The sequence below is a fragment of the Lissotriton vulgaris genome, chromosome 3_1 (genome assembly GCF_964263255.1).
Source record: "Lissotriton vulgaris chromosome 3_1, aLisVul1.2, whole genome shotgun sequence".
Classification (NCBI taxonomy): Eukaryota; Metazoa; Chordata; class Amphibia; order Caudata; family Salamandridae; genus Lissotriton; species Lissotriton vulgaris.
This window is the reverse complement of record NC_141689.1, coordinates 939,997,462-940,010,037: the sequence shown is the minus strand read 5'-3', so window position 1 is coordinate 940,010,037 and position 12,576 is coordinate 939,997,462. Positions and strand designations below refer to the sequence as shown.

Genomic DNA, 12,576 nt, shown 5'->3' with positions numbered 1-12,576 from the left:
AGAAGTGAGGAGAACCAGCCAAGTCCATCGGACACCGGGTGAACACTACTCGGGACTGGGAGGTGCCGCATGTCCCCTCCCGTGACACCAGGGAGGCCGATTCAGGCTGTCTAGCGGCGGCCTCGGTTCCTGGGGACTGCACCCACCCTTTTGTTGTACGCACCATGTGAAGCTTCGCTGCATTCACACGGGAGAAGTGAGGAGAACCAGCCAAGTCCCTCGGACACCGGGTGAACACTACTCGGGACTGGGAGGTGCCGCATGTCCCCTCCCGTGACACCAGATAGGCCGATTCAGGCTGCTCGAGGCATGGCCTCTACCATTTTGCAGCGATGCACCACCATCTGATCATTGCTTCAGTGTAGATATCTAGTCCTGACAGGCACCACTGCAGGTATCTTCAAGACTTTTTGCACTTGTCCCGCCTAACAAAGGCCCCGGGGGACTAGGATACTAGCTTTTGAGAGCACCGGAGCTCGGCAGTCACAACGGAGACAATACCGCCCAGGTCATACCCCAGATTTATATATTTTTAAACCAATCATGCAATATTTGTCTTTAAAAAATAACAACTAAAGAGGACTTTAGAACTACACGGTGAATTCAAAGGGAATTGAAAGAAGAAGGCACAACAACTTTCATCAGATCTAGAAAGAGAAATAATGGAGGTTTGTAATCCTACAGTCCTGGGGTGAGTTAATAGACACAGGACATAATTTTATATCTGGTGGCCTTATACAAACACACAATACAGCTAGAGACACAAAGGTGAGTTGTTCAAGGCAAGCGTAAGGAGTTCACAGCTTTAAAGAGCATCAGATATGAACAACATAGAATTGGGTATCCATTTAGGATTGTGTTGAAAAATGGTGCAACACTGAAGGAAGGCATAGCACAATGAGTGCGGTGGTCAGAAAGCCATTGCAAAAGGCGCAATAAATGTTTCAGTGAAAATGCCCTCTTACAATAAAGGAAGAAATCACCACCTACACCCCACAACAACAAAACTAAACTACAGCAAGAACTAGCTACTCGGTGCTATTTTATTTGAGACACAGTAATAAAAAAAAAAATCGGAAATAATGAAGTTAAAAGAAAAGAATTACTCCACAGCAGACGCCCATATCGAGGGGCAAAACGAGGGCAATACAGCACAACCAATGTTCAATTCGAACAATATGCGTGAATGGCCTGCAGTGAACTCACTCAGTGTTCACCAAATCATGTTTCACAGAAGGTCATATTTGTATGCAAAATTATTTCCAAGAATAAATAACCTTTCTTTTGGGACTGAGATGTGATGGTGTTATAAAGAGGAGATGCAGCAAGTAGAAGGTAAGATCTTTATTATGCTCATTCATACACCATCACAGGTTTCAGTCAGCTGGAGTCAGCTGTGGAGTCTTAAGATGACAAGTCAGTTACGAACATTCCAACAGGGACAGTACAGGAGGGGGAAGTGGACCCAACCAAGAAGAAAAATTACAACAGATAGCATGTAGTCTGGCGACTAACAGCAGCAAAAACAATCCCATATCCTGCACTCGCTGCTATTTACACTTGGGCCAAACACACTTTCACGACCGTCAGACACGCTTTAAAGGATAGCCTGTACTTACGAAGACACAGACACTGCCAAAACAACCGTTCACCGTAATTAGGGAGAATGGATAATACTTCCCTTAAGGCTAACAGTTTCGAAGACTGAGGCGAGAGCCACGGCTGAAAAATAACGTTAACCCAACATGACAGGTTCGATTGAACCAACTTCACGTTATTTCACAGTTTACAAATCTAAATAGACTGTTAAGAATGGCGGTCATCTGTGCTTTAAATAAGCCGCTTCTTATTTGTATCGCTCTGAGTATCGGCACTTCTCTGCTGTCAAGAATACCGGTACTCATGAAAGATAGGTCACTGCTGCTAGTGCTGCTGAGCACGAGGCTGTCAAGAGTGGAGCCTGTCTAGACAACACCGACAGACAAACTGCCGCTAGCCCCGAGCTTAGCCACTGCTGAACTATTCAGCAGAGGCTCATTTGCATACTGAACTATTCAGCAGAGGCTCATTTGTATACTGAACTATTCAGCAGAGGCTCATTTGCATACTGAACTACACAGCAAAGGCTTATTTGTAAACTGAACTTTTCAGCAGGGGCTTATTTGCATACTGAGCTACACAGCAAAGGCTTATTTGTATACTGAACTATTCAGCAGGGGCTTATTTGCATACTGAGCTACACAGCAAAGGCTTATTTGTAAACTGAACTATTCAGCAGGGGGTAATTTGCATACTGAGCTATACAGCAAAGGCTTATTTGTATACTGAACTATTCAGCAGAGGCTTATTTGCATACTGAGCTACACAGCAGAGGCTCATTTGTAAACTGAACTATTCAGCAGAGGCTCATTTGCATACTGAACTATTCAGCAGAGGCTCATTTGCATACTGAACTATTCAGCAGAGGCTCATTTGCATACTGAACTATTCAGCAGAGGCTTATTTGCATTCTGTCCGGGCGTCCACCATCACACTGTGTTTGAGAGTATGTATGGTCCATTCACGCCCTGATCTGTCAATCACAATCACGCGATTGTGTGTATTTGTGCACATGCTGGAATCCAGGCAGCCCGCTGACGGTGGCAATTAAGAACGTCACTGGAAGTTTTAATCCCACCGGAGTCTTTTGTGGGCGTGTCGGCTTGTATCTGTGTGTTGGCCTGCTTGTGTGGGCGTGTTTGTGTGCGAGAGAAAAGCGACCAAAAGACGGTTAGAATCGGACACGCAGGAGTCCCTTTAAAGGAAAGTCGTAGAATGCTTTGTGTGTGCATGTCTGCTTGCTCTTTTTCCGTGTCCGCGCACTCAAGAATATACAAGTATCGAGCCAAATGCAAGCATATAAAAGTATGGGATACAGAAGCTGAAAATATTACAAAACAATGAAATATTAGCATATCATTGTGTTTGGCCTTCTTTTTGTGTAACGAGTTAGCCTGTTTCATTAACACATTTCTCACGTGTTTTGGCATGTGCTGTAACTGGTATGCAAGTCACTTTTAATGCTGCTATTCCAGTCCGTTTCCACGGGCACAACGATTATTAACCCGATGGGCCAATAGTACTGCTGTCGATGGCTTGGATGCACTCATGCTTTAAAGATTTCTTCCATTGTGATTTTGGGCCTATCCCCAGCAGGGGTTAACAGTGCTCTTTGTTAACATATGCAAAAATTAAAGGCCTTCATCTTTGCAGCCTGTAAAGACTGGTCCCTGAAAGGCTCCCCTATCACACCTTATTTACAGCGTGCAGCTACATGCGGTCTGGGATTCTTCAGAAGTTTTGGTCCGCCCCTGCCTGGTGCTTTCAAATTCTGCAACCAGCGAGGGCCACTTTCAGTTAATTTAATAAACCCACTCAGTATTAAATCAGTTGCACTGCAACTTCATAACAATCACTTACACAATCCCTACATCTGGGTAACCGTGAAAAGCTTTTCTGTCAATCAAATATATTTCCCAGCGAGGCAGATAAAAACACTTAATGAGATGTATGGTCAATTCCCTGTGCATAATGTTGGTACAATAGTGGCACTTATCTCAATTTACAGTGCTGGCCCAGTCCATCTAAATAGAAAGCTGTAGGCAAGATCACTCAACTTTGTGGCATTATCACAACAATTGGGCCTAGTATCACAAAAATGCACACCCAGTCTGACATGGTACTTGTCCAATATATATACAGCAATGGCATAAATTCACATACTGTCCTATCAATGTCTAATATACCATAGTGCAGGAATCACATAACACTGTCCAGGTCTAATATCACAAAAATTGGTGGCCAGTGTTCACCGTTCAAAATGTGTCAAATTCTTTTTAAGGATTCTTTGTCATGGTCTGATTTGGCCAGGCCATGTAAATGCAGTGGACCTCCTGAATATGCCCCTTATTGCAAGAGGAAATGAGGATGAGCCCTTTAAATGAGTACCACTTAAAAACTGTGGTGCTGAAGAGGAGGGGTGCCCAGGACTGCATATGTATGAATTGGGGTTACCTGGTTAAACAGAAAACAAGCATTGGCATAGCCAAAAGGTCTTGCTTTTGGGACCTTATAAGTATTTAATTATGCAGCACAATATCAACATCAACTGTTGCATGGCTAAACACTTATAACGTCCCAAAGGCAAGCCCTATTGGCTATGCAAATGCTTGTTTTTCCTGGTGGCCAACCAAAGCCTAAGGAGGGGGAACTGGAGAGATTTAAGTATCAACCCGAACCTACAATGTAATCCTTTCTAGTACTGGCCCAACCTCAAAAGGAGAGAAGGGGGAGGGATGAAGAATCTGCAGAAGATAGATTATACACCATAAAAAAGAGTTATCGGACACTGGGGATACTTCTTCCCCAGACACCTAATCTTCAGAAAATGTCTCAAAGCAGTACCCAACAGGCGGCACTTCAAAGTTCCAATCAGACAAGAAAATCATGCAAAACTGATCAGGCAAATGAGTTACTGCTCCTCTTCTGAGAAGCCAGACAGTTGTCCTCGGCAAACACATGCCCGTAGTTCCCGAGTCAGCCTTGACATGTTTAGCTGTTCGAATGGTTGCCTTTTTACCAAGCTGAGCAGATCATCAAGACCGGTCATGGGGCATTGCAGGGAGAGCTTTGAGACGGTCTGTGACAACTTTGTAAGGGATAAGGGTCAGTGTCCCGGGGGATTAGCTCCATTTGGGGACAAGTTGTCTACACGATTTACAGCAGGCTGCCAGAAACGGATGAGAAAAGCATATGGAATCTGTATTGCACTCACACGGCTCTGAAGCTAAATGAAGCAAAAAAATCACACACATCGATTAAAAAGCACGTGTTGAAAATACATGCTTTGATCAGAAACATTAACATTTGTTTTCCATTAGGAGAAAAGACTTTTCAATATTAGAAATTATAATTTTTTCTAGGGATATAGATTTAAATAAAACTTTTTATTGCCCTTAAAGGAAAAATATTTCTAATCTGACTTTCTGGATGTAAATGTTACGATATTCTTAACACCTTAAATAAAGATATCATATTTTTCTTGCGTCGTTCAAACAGTACTTGATGAGGGAAGAAAAGGCAAGAGCTTTGGGGTGGGCGGAGGAAACGGAGAAAGACGAGTGTGTGTGCTTTAGACAGACAATGCCACAAAGAGCAAAAAAGAGACACAGGGAGAGGATACAGAGATGGAAAGAGAAAGTGCGAGATAAAGAAAGGAGAGGAACAGAGTGAGGAAGGAGAGAAAGTGCGAGATAAAGAAAGGAGAGGAACAGAGTGAGGAGAGAGAGAGAGAGAGAGAGAGAGAGAGAGAGAGAGAGAGAGAGAGAGAGAGAGAGAGAGACAGACAGAATTCACGCAAGAGAGAGTAATCCCAGTGTGATGAAGAGTTAACTTCCAGAGCTTACAACAATTCCTCACAACACAGAGTAGATATACATCGCCTTGCTGTACTGTTTTAAGTCCATGATTGTACCCAGTGGTCGAAGTGCGGGGGAAAAAAGTAGGGGAACTGTTGTGTGGGTACTCTGAGGGCGGGGATAACCCAAGGATTGGATCAGTGGGCAGAGTCAGAGGTGTGGTCAGAATGTGCCAAACATCCCAATTTTTTGTATTTGTTTGGCATTTCACCGACCAGTTACAGCTTATTGTATGATTTAATTCTATGTCAGGACCGGAGGCTTCAGATTATGCTATATCTTCCTTCGCTTTATTAACATAAAGACTCCACAGCAGCTTAGGAAAAGATATATAATAGTAACAAAAATGCTTTAAGATATAAAGCATTGACGGAACTTCCACAAATCAAAACAACAACTCCCGAGAGTCTCTTTGTATAATGACAGTCCATAGCCTTCCACTCTGTCCATCACCGCTATAAATCCGGCCTTCTCTTCCTCTTCCTCCTCTTTCTTCGCTGCTCCCGCAGCCAGATAAGTGCTTTTCATGTTTTTTCCTTTCGGTGTTTACTAGATTGTATTGTGTGTACGATCGTTGGGGGACTCATTTCATGGTTTATTCCCTTGCAGAGTCCCCGGTCGCGGGAACGCTCTATTGTTCCTACGCGATCTTTCTTTCCCACTTGTGTGCGGTGTGTGAGTAAGCCGCCAGGGGGCGCCCTGACGTCTCGCCGACCCTTCGGCACGCCTCCGCAGTTGCGGGGGCCGCGCCGTGGAGTCTGCTTGCGCAGGAGCCAGCCCTCGCGTACCCCTCTGACACCTGGTGCTCCGGGTCTGTACCTCCCTGCTCCTGACGCCCCGTTGGGGTCTGTATTGCGGCTCTGACCGCGTGTAACACCTTCGGGTGAACTTTGTGCACCTCTTTGATCGAAGTGTGGCTTAGCGCGCTTGAGGGGTGCGGAGACCCGGTCCCGGCGAGGAGGGTCTGCGCGCTGGGGGATTGGTGCAACCCACCTGCCACTTCAGTTGGCCCGAAAAAGTGATCGCAGCCTGTTGGCCTGCCCATATCCGAGACCTATCTCGACTGCCGCCCTACAGGGTGCCCCGGATTTACCCCTGTGCTTCAGGATGGAAGGGGAGTACGAGGAGGAACCCTACCCCTATCTGCAGGACGACGAGTTTTACCAGGCGGTGGACAATTCGATTTACCGCTGCGTGACGGAGGTGGTAGGCCCTATGGAGGACCGCCTCTCCGCCCGCATCGTGGAAGAGTGCGCGAAGCTGGCATCGGCGCACGTGCCTCCGAATCCCGATCTCTCAGGGACGTCCGGCGGGATGCCACCCGCCCCGAAGAGGCCTTGTAAGGAAGGGCCGTCCTCGGAGGCCCAATGAGTGGACAGGGGCGCATTTGAGCGTCTTCGGGACGCCTTTCTGGCGAAAGCAACGGCGGCGCCCCCTCCTCCCTTGGTGGATCCTGGGACTTCGGGGGACGTGTCGACGGCCCCCGCTTCCCCTGTGTACGACTCTCCAGACACCGACGACGACGGGGAGTCGACCCGATCTTGGCTTCCGGCGTCCTCTGCCAAGGAGATGCCAAAGGATGAGTCGGGCATGCTGGACCCGGACGAGATCGTCCACCCCCGCTCCGCGGCTTGGACACCGGGGGAGACGGTGGCTAAGTTTGTGGCGGGCAGGCTGCGCAAGCCCCTGGAGAAGGAGGCGCGGGGTTGCCTGCGTGGGGAGTGCCCTAGGCCGACTTTGGAAGGCAAGGTGGCCATGACCCCGGAATTGGATGCCAAGATGGCCACCTTCCTGGCGAGGTTTATGAAGGACCCCAGGAAAGGCATCGATCGGTCCTGGCGGGCCTGCCAGGATAAACTGCTGGATGCGGTTGGGCCTGCCACGAAGATCCTCGATATGGCGGAGGAGGCGAAGGCGAATGGCACCGTCATTTCACCGGAGGTGCTTTTGAATTGGGCCCAGAGGGTGATAGTGTTCCTGGGCAACGCCAACTGCGCCCTATCTACAGAGAGGCGGCGCTCACTCCTGATCAAATTAGACCCGAAGTTGGGAGACCTGGCCTCGTCGGAGGCGGGTGCGGTGGCCCAGGGTGGCCTCTTTGGCGAACCCTTCATCAGGGAGCTGGGCAAGTTCGTGAACACGTTCACGTCACTGGATAAAGCCCAATCCAGCATTAAACGGGTGTTTCACCAACGTTTCTCCGGAGGGGCCGGTCGCGGTAGGGGCCGCGCGATCGGCCGTGGCCAGCAGAACACCAATAAAGGACAAGGCTCCGGAAGAGGCCAATACCAGACCTCTGCGAACTTTAACAACTTCTACCCCACCAGAGGGCAGCGCTTCGGCGGCAGAGGGTTCAGGAAGAACTCCGGACAAGGAAATGCCCCCGGTGAGTGTCCTTTGTTTGGATCAAGTTCCAATTGGGGGGCGGCTGGCAACCTTTTACGAGGAGTGGGAATTGCTCAATGCCGATGCTTGGGTCTTGCAAACTGTACGTGGGTTCCACATAGAATTTTACGACCAGCCCACGCAAGCGATGCCCCCGCGCCCAATGGTCTTTTCAGAGTCCGACGCGCGGTTGATAGACGGGGAGGTCTCGGACTTGCTCCGCAAAGGGGCCATCCGTCTATCAACACGCCACCCGCACGGGTTCCTCAGCAACGTCTTTTTGGTGGACAAGACAGATGGGGGCAAGAGACCTGTGATCAATCTCAAGGAATTCAATGGGTGGTTGGTCTATCGACATTTCAAGATGGAGGGTATACACCTCTTTCGAGACGTACTCCTCCCTCGGGACTGGATGGTGAGACTGGATCTCAAGGATGCCTATTTAGTCGTCCCCATCCATCCCCCGCATCGTCGTTTTCTTCAGTTTCTATGGAACGGCAGGGTGTTCGAGTTCACCGCACTGCCGTTCGGTCTGTGGTCGGCCCCCTGGTGCTTCACGAAAGTTCTCCATCCGGTAGTGGAGTTCCTCAGAAGTCAGGGGGGTCAGAATGTTGGTGTACTTAGACGACATCCTCCTCATGGGGCAGTGCCCGGAGGTGTTGGCGGGCCAGCTTCGGCAGGCCGTACACCTTCTCCAGAGGCTGGGGTTCGTGATCAACAGCTCCAAGTCGGTTTTGGTTCCTACTCAGAAGATCACCTTCTTAGGTTTCGTGGTGGACTCGGTGCAGGCGGTCTTGAGCCTGCCGGGTCGAAAAGTCGCGAAAATTCGACACCTGCTTCGGCAGACGATCGCAAAGGATCGCACTTCCTTGCGCCATATCGCCAAGGTGGTAGGGCTCCTGTCGTCCTCCATCCAGGCGATTTTCCCAGGCCCCCTGCATTACAGGGCGCTCCAGCGTCTGAAGGCGCAGCACTTGCGTCGTGGGATGAGTTACGATCAGTGGGTTCCCCTCACGGACGAAGTGAAGGAGGAAATGTCCTGGTGGCTGTCTCACATGGAGGCATGGAATGGTCGGGCGATCTTCGGTTCGGCCCCGGACCTGGTCATAGAGTCCGACGCCAGCAGGTCGGGCTGGGGCGCCCGGTGCGGGGATTTTTCCACCGGCGGCGCCTGGTCTTCAGAAGAACAACGGTTGCATATCAATTGTTTGGAGCTCCTGGCGGGCTCCTTCGCAGTCCGTTGTTGGACCAAGGATTCGGTCAAGGCCTGTGTCCTCTTACGGATGGACAATGTTTCGGCGGTTCGTTATGTGAACCATCTAGGGGGTCCTCGTTCCCGCGCTTTAGCGGACCTGGCGAAGGACTTCTGGGACTATTGCCTGTCACGTCACATTGCGGTGACAGCGGAATATCTACCGGGTCAGTCCAACCAAGTAGCGGATTGGCACTCCAGACACCTCAGGGACGCCAGTCAGTGGAAACTGGATCCGGAGGTCTTCCCATGGTTACAAACTCTCTGGGGTCCCTTTTCAGTGGACCTGTTTGCGTCCCGTCTCGACCACCAGCTGCCGCGTTTTTTCAGCTGGAGGCCGGACCCTCTGGCGGAGGCCACGGACGCCTTTCTGCAGGATTGGAGTCGGGAACAGCCGTTTGCGTTTCCCCTGTTCTCCATGATAATGCGTACGGCGGCCCAAATACGCCGCCAGGGAGCGGAGTTGGTGTTGGTTACACCGCTCTGGAGGTCTCAAGTGTGGTTTGCGGTTCTTCTGGAACTTTCTTGGGATTTTCCAATCCAACTCCCCCTGTTTCCTCTGCTCCTGACAAATCCGGATCGGGAACCGCATCCTCTCATCACGCAGAGCTCTCTCCGCCTCGTGGTGTGGAGGCTCTCAGGAGACGCTGGTCGCTCCCAGGTCTTTCGGGGTCGGCTGAACACTTGCTCTCCAAAGCATGGGCCGATAGTACGACGAAGCGCTACAGATCCGCTTGGCTTAAGTGGATGCGTTGGTGTCTACGAAGGGATTTGGATCCCTTGGTCGCAGGCCTCGTTCCCGTGCAGAATTTCCTGGCTCACCTAGCCGACAAGGGCTTGGCCTATAGAACGATCAATGCTATTCGATCGGCGATTTCGGCAGGCCACGACAACATCGATGGCCATCCAGTAGGGGAACATCCTTTTGTTTGCCGGCTTCTGCGGGCTATTCGCCTCGCGTTGCCTCCTGAGCCCAGGTACTCCGTCCTTTGGGACGTCAACTTGGTTCTGAACTTGTTCTTGTCCTGGCCGGCCAATTCCTATCTGTCTCTTAAGGAGCTGTCGGCGAAGTTGGCCATGTTGTTATGTTTGATCTCTTGCAGACGCGTCTCTGATGTGCATGCGCTGGATGTCTCTGCACGCATTTTTTCCCCGGATGGGGTTACGTTTACCGTGGGCCGACGCACTAACACGTCTTCGCGATCCATTTCCTATCCAGCTTTTCTTGACACTCCTAAGTTGTGTGTTGTGCAATGCCTCAAAGCATATGAGGATCTGACCTTGGAGTTGCGCCCTCCGGGCGAGCGTCAGTTGCTGATTGCCCTGCGAAAGCCACACAAAGCTGTCTCCTTTCCCACTATTGCTCGGTGGGTACGGTGGGTCATGCAAGAAGCGGGCATCAATACTTCTCTCTTTGGAGCACACTCCGCCAGGGGGGCCATGGCCTCTAAGGCATTCTCAGTGGGTGCTCGCTTGGAGGACCTAATGCGAGCGGCGGATTGGTCCTCGGATTCCACCTTTAAGAGGTTTTATTTTAAGCCGGTGGTGGATTTGGCCCAGTTGGTGGTAAGTAAGCTTTGAACTAGCATAATCTGAAGCCTCCGGTCCTGACATAGAATCGAAATTTGCCTAGCTTACGTAACGGTAAGTTTCAATTCTATTAAGGACACGGAGGCGAGGATTATCCCACCCAGGCTACTGTGGTGTCTCTACCCACCCGTATGGCAGTAAGTAAAGCGTTTTCCTTTACATGGTCTGTACTGTTCTAGTCTCCGAATGCTCCTCGCCTTATTGTTACATTCCTGGGCCACCTCGCTGATGCGGTTTCCTTTTTCGACAGGCAACGAGGGTGCTAAGCAGGATCAATGAGGTTCAGGCGTGATCTGCGCGAAGAAAGAGGAGGAAGAGGAAGAGAAGGCCGGATTTATAGCGGTGATGGACAGAGTCGAAGGCTATGGACTGTCATTATACAAAGAGACTCTCAGGAGTTGTTGTTTTGATTTGTGGAAGTTCCGTCAATGCTTTATGTCTTAAAGCATTTTTGTTACTATTATATATCTTTTCCTAAGCTGCTGTGGAGTCTTTATGTTAATAAAGCGAAGGAAGATATAGCATAATCCTCGCCTCAGTGTCCTTAATAGAATTGAAACTTACCGTTACGTAAGCTAGGCAAATTTCGATTCAACCAAAGGATACACTTGATTATTTAAGGTTTAATAGGAGTTACTGGCATTAGAATACATTCACAAAGTGGAATTTATTTCCACTCACACAATGTCCCACATACGCTTAATAGTGGAATCACAAGCGATTTATCTCCAAGCCATGCAGTTTCTCATATTAGCACTTCTCCTCCCTTCTCCCACAAGAGCAGTTCAAACATGAATAGCAAAATATCCTATTTTGCTAATGTTTTCTATATAATTATGCCTCTGCCATATTTGTCACATAATAGATCTACTGCATAATCTTGCAGTTTAAACTAATCATTTTTGTAGCTCAAATGGATAAAAAGTTACTAAAAAACGTGAATTGAGTTGCTGCAAAGTGGACGGCCCTTTGCAAAGATTAACTGATCACCTTTCTCACTGCTGCATTTGTATGTTATACTGATACTAATGAGGCAGATTATTTGCAGAGACTCAACATGTCTAAAAATGTCTAAATAATAAAGTATAAGAAAATATATTGCATTACGCTGCAGCCTTTTTTTTGGTTGCATAATTTAGTCAACACTGCGGCATTATTTTGTCCCCTATTGCTGCATAATTCCAGTAGCTCCAGAGCAGGTAGCACATGTTAAAAGTGCTTGTGCATGAAGCAGAGAGTGTGAAGTTTGCAAACTTAGTTTGGTGTGTGTGCAAATCCTGCATTGCCGATCCTTGGTGAGTTGCAGCTACTACTGCTGAAACAAGGCCCAATGGGTGAGGCAGACTGGCCTCAATGGCAGGGGCGGCTTTAATGCTGGTGGCGCCCTGTGCAACAATGTTTGTTGGTGCCCCCAAGATCACCTACCCCTCGGATACTACACCGAGACAATCATTTATATGTGTGTAAATCACTGTATAAGAAATGTTACATAAGACAAAGGACTACAAGGTGTAGACGCCACATGACAACCATACTAGTAGGCAGTATAGTTTAAGAGTTCACTGTTCTATGTTAGGAGTTTAACGTATAAACTGCAAGTAACAAAAGGATCTCTGACACAAGCAGTAACCTACTAACCTAGTTAACATTATGTGCACTTTGTGATCTGCATAGTACATGTTTTTTGCAGCAGGCACATTAACCCTCTGTGCCACCTTTCCAGGAGTCAATCCTTCCACTAGACAAAACTCTGATATTTCTCTAGGAAGAACACTAATCACCAAAGTTATCATGACATTTTTATTGTTTCTGAAAGTTGCTGGAGGCCAGGAAGGAGGCAGCACGGTTTTTTAAAACCATATTATACTTGCAAACACTACGCACCCACCCGAA

The 12,576-nt window shown here is 48.7% G+C and overlaps 1 protein-coding gene across 1 annotated transcript in view; it reads right to left on the bottom strand.

The window, feature by feature from the left end:
* Positions 1 to 12,576, bottom strand: part of OSTF1 (osteoclast stimulating factor 1) — a 221,111-nt gene that overhangs the window by 110,743 nt on the left and 97,792 nt on the right. The gene's annotated exons all lie outside the window — the stretch shown is intronic.